Source organism: Schistocerca cancellata, unplaced genomic scaffold (assembly GCF_023864275.1).
Source record: "Schistocerca cancellata isolate TAMUIC-IGC-003103 unplaced genomic scaffold, iqSchCanc2.1 HiC_scaffold_1017, whole genome shotgun sequence".
NCBI classification, from domain to species: domain Eukaryota; kingdom Metazoa; phylum Arthropoda; class Insecta; order Orthoptera; family Acrididae; genus Schistocerca; species Schistocerca cancellata.
This window is the reverse complement of record NW_026047020.1, coordinates 1120-5000: the sequence shown is the minus strand read 5'-3', so window position 1 is coordinate 5000 and position 3881 is coordinate 1120. Positions and strand designations below refer to the sequence as shown.

Below are 3881 nucleotides of genomic sequence, written 5' to 3'. Positions count from 1 at the left end.
ACCCACCGAATCAAGAAAGAGCTATCAATCTGTCAATCCTTCCGGTGTCCGGGCCTGGTGAGGTTTCCCGTGTTGAGTCAAATTAAGCCGCAGGCTCCACTCCTGGTGGTGCCCTTCCGTCAATTCCTTTAAGTTTCAGCTTTGCAACCATACTTCCCCCGGAACCCAAAAGCTTTGGTTTCCCGGAGGCTGCCCGCCGAGTCATCGGAGGAACTGCGGCGGATCGCTGGCTGGCATCGTTTATGGTTAGAACTAGGGCGGTATCTGATCGCCTTCGAACCTCTAACTTTCGTTCTTGATTAATGAAAACATACTTGGCAAATGCTTTCGCTTCTGTTCGTCTTGCGACGATCCAAGAATTTCACCTCTAACGTCGCAATACGAATGCCCCCGCCTGTCCCTATTAATCATTACCTCGGGTTCCGAAAACCAACAAAATAGAACCGAGGTCCTATTCCATTATTCCATGCACACAGTATTCAGGCGGGCTTGCCTGCTTTAAGCACTCTAATTTGTTCAAAGTAAACGTGCCGGCCCACCCAGACACTCAATAAAGAGCACCTTGGTAGGATTTCAACGGGGTCCGCCTCGGGACGCACGAACACGCACGAGGCGGTCGCACGCCTTCGGCTCGCCCCACCGGCAGGACGTCCCACGATACATGCCAGTTAAACACCGACGGGCGGTGAACCAACAGCGTGGGACACAAATCCAACTACGAGCTTTTTAACCGCAACAACTTTAATATACGCTATTGGAGCTGGAATTACCGCGGCTGCTGGCACCAGACTTGCCCTCCAATAGATACTCGTTAAAGGATTTAAAGTGTACTCATTCCGATTACGGGGCCTCGGATGAGTCCCGTATCGTTATTTTTCGTCACTACCTCCCCGTGCCGGGAGTGGGTAATTTGCGCGCCTGCTGCCTTCCTTGGATGTGGTAGCCGTTTCTCAGGCTCCCTCTCCGGAATCGAACCCTGATTCCCCGTTACCCGTTACAACCATGGTAGGCGCAGAACCTACCATCGACAGTTGATAAGGCAGACATTTGAAAGATGCGTCGCCGGTACGAGGACCGTGCGATCAGCCCAAAGTTATTCAGAGTCACCAAGGCAAACGGACCGGACGAGCCGACCGATTGGTTTTGATCTAATAAAAGCGTCCCTTCCATCTCTGGTCGGGACTCTGTTTGCATGTATTAGCTCTAGAATTACCACAGTTATCCAAGTAACGTGGGTACGATCTAAGGAACCATAACTGATTTAATGAGCCATTCGCGGTTTCACCTTAATGCGGCTTGTACTGAGACATGCATGGCTTAATCTTTGAGACAAGCATATGACTACTGGCAGGATCAACCAGGGAGCTGCGTCAACTAGAGCTGAGCAGCCGGCCGCCCGGGAGTGTGTCCCGGGGGCCCGCGCGAACACGCAAGCGTCCGCTCAATTATTCTGCAAACAGGAGGAGGCTGGGCTCCCCTGCACAATACACCTCGAAACCCTCTCAGGTCCCGGCGGCGCGCAGCGCCGTCCTAAGTACTTGGTCGGGTTCGAGAGAGGCGCAATCGCCCGGAGTTAGGCGAGTAGACGCTTTAGGTGCGACCACCCGTGCTCCCAACTGAGCTTGCCGCTGCCGACAGAGGCCCGGGAGCGTGCTGTCGTGGCATTGCCGGCGGGAGACAACACGCGCCACCTACGGTGACCGGCAGCTCCAACGCCAGCGCCACAGAAGGGCAAAGGCCCCACGTGGGTGCCGAAGCGAACTCTCCCAGCACAGCGCACGTGCCAACACGTCCGCACAACTGCGATACAAACCACCAGCGAGAACCGCTGGGGCGACCGAGCAGCAGACGGCGTCGCGGCGCCGAGTGCCGGGCGGCGGCGCATCCTCAACGCACACAGTCCTCAATCGGACCAGCACACTGCAGATGTCCACCGCGCTTCGCACCGGGTCCGCGAGGACCCACTTTGGCTGCACGGCGCCGCGCGCAGGGTGCCCCGGCGCGCAGCTGCGCCGCCTGCCGCGTCCGTCGGCCGGCGCGCCTGCCACTGGGCGCCCCCACCAGCCGGCTGTAGCGCGTGCGCCCACGCACCGCGCGGCCAGCACGCCGGGCGGCCCCCCCCTCACCGGCCGGGGACAGTCCCACCCACCCACAGCCGCGTATCGCTTCACACCCAGATTCACATTCACGTTCGTTGGTATGGTGGGGACCGCTTCGTAGCTGTACCGATCGTTGCCCTCACAGATGTACCTCCAGCAAGATCAACCGCACCACAACGGGTTACCAGTTGTTCATTTGCGTAACGTCACCAGTAAACGTACACGTCCATCCCCGTTTGCAAAGTCAACTATTATTGCATGCCTGCCTGTCAGGTGTCAAGACACACTACATTCGCTCACATCCACGCAACAAAATGTGCCCGACTAGAGGGCACGTGGAAGGTGCCCCCGTACATATGCGATCTCCATTGCGCGACCAACTGTCAACCGGCCTCTGTAGCATGTCGCAGATGTGGAACGCGGGGCACCGTGCTATCACATTGTGTGAGAAGAGACTACTACGTCTGCATACACGCGCCACTACATGAACAGACGGCTCATGCTGATCGCCATCCACTGCGTCCATTACTCCCACACGTCTCTATGGCGTACCACACTGCAATGCAGCTGTTATGGGGAGATGACACATAGCTGTGTACACAACATTCTGAGCCGGTTGCGGTTGGACAACAATACATTAATGTAACGTGTCATATGCCAATTACAGAGCAGGGTAAGGCACAACGTGGGTTAGGTTAAGGCACAACGTGGGTTAGGTTAAGGCACAACGTGGGTTAGGTTAAGGCACAACGTGGGTTAGGTTAAGGCACAACGTGGGTTAGGTTAAGGCACAACGTGGGTTAGGTTAAGGCACAACGTGGGTTAGGTTAAGGCACAACGTGGGTTAGGTTAAGGCACAACGTGGGTTAGGTTAAGGCACAACGTGGGTTAGGTTAAGCCACAACGTGGGTTAGGTTAAGCCACAACGTGGGTTAGGTTAAGCCACAACGTGGGTTAGGTTAAGCCACAACGTGGGTTAGGTTAAGCCACAACGTGGGTTAGGTTAAGCCACAACGTGGGTTAGGTTAAGGCCACAACGTGGGTTAGGTTAAGGCACAACGTGGGTTAGGTTAAGGCACAACGTGGGTTAGGTTAAGGCACAACGTGGGTTAGGTTAAGGCACAACGTGGGTTAGGTTAAGCCACAACGTGGGTTAGGTTAAGCCACAACGTGGGTTAGGTTAAGCCACAACGTGGGTTAGGTTAAGCCACAACGTGGGTTAGGTTAAGCCACAACGTGGGTTAGGTTAAGCCACAACGTGGGTTAGGTTAAGCCACAACGTGGGTTAGGTTAAGCCACAACGTGGGTTAGGTTAAGCCACAACGTGGGTTAGGTTAAGCCACAACGTGGGTTAGGTTAAGCCACAACGTGGGTTAGGTTAAGCCACAACGTGGGTTAGGTTAAGCCACAACGTGGGTTAGGTTAAGCCACAACGTGGTTAGGTTAAGCCACAACGTGGGTTAGGTTAAGCCACAACGTGGGTTAGGTTAAGCCACAACGTGGGTTAGGTTAAGCCACAACGTGGGTTAGGTTAAGCCACAACGTGGGTTAGGTTAAGCCACAACGTGGGTTAGGTTAAGGCACAACGTGGGTTAGGTTAAGGCACAACGTGGGTTAGGTTAAGGCACAACATGGGGGTAGATTGCGGTACAAATTGCGTTACATTGCGGTGCAAATTGCGTTACATTGCGGTGCAAATTGCGTTACATTGCGGTGCAAATTGCGTTACATTGCGGTGCAAATTGCGTTACATTGCGGTGCAAATTGAGTTACATTGCGGTG

The 3881-nt window shown here is 54.7% G+C and overlaps 1 non-coding gene across 1 annotated transcript in view; it reads right to left on the bottom strand.

The window, feature by feature from the left end:
- The window catches only part of LOC126150931 (small subunit ribosomal RNA), a 1909-nt gene extending 545 nt beyond the window's left edge, over positions 1-1364 (bottom strand). The window contains exon 1 of the ribosomal RNA XR_007531746.1: positions 1-1364. This exon is cut by the window's left edge and continues 545 nt beyond it. This is a non-coding gene — a ribosomal RNA (small subunit ribosomal RNA).
- Between the last annotated feature and the right edge of the window lie 2517 nt (positions 1365-3881).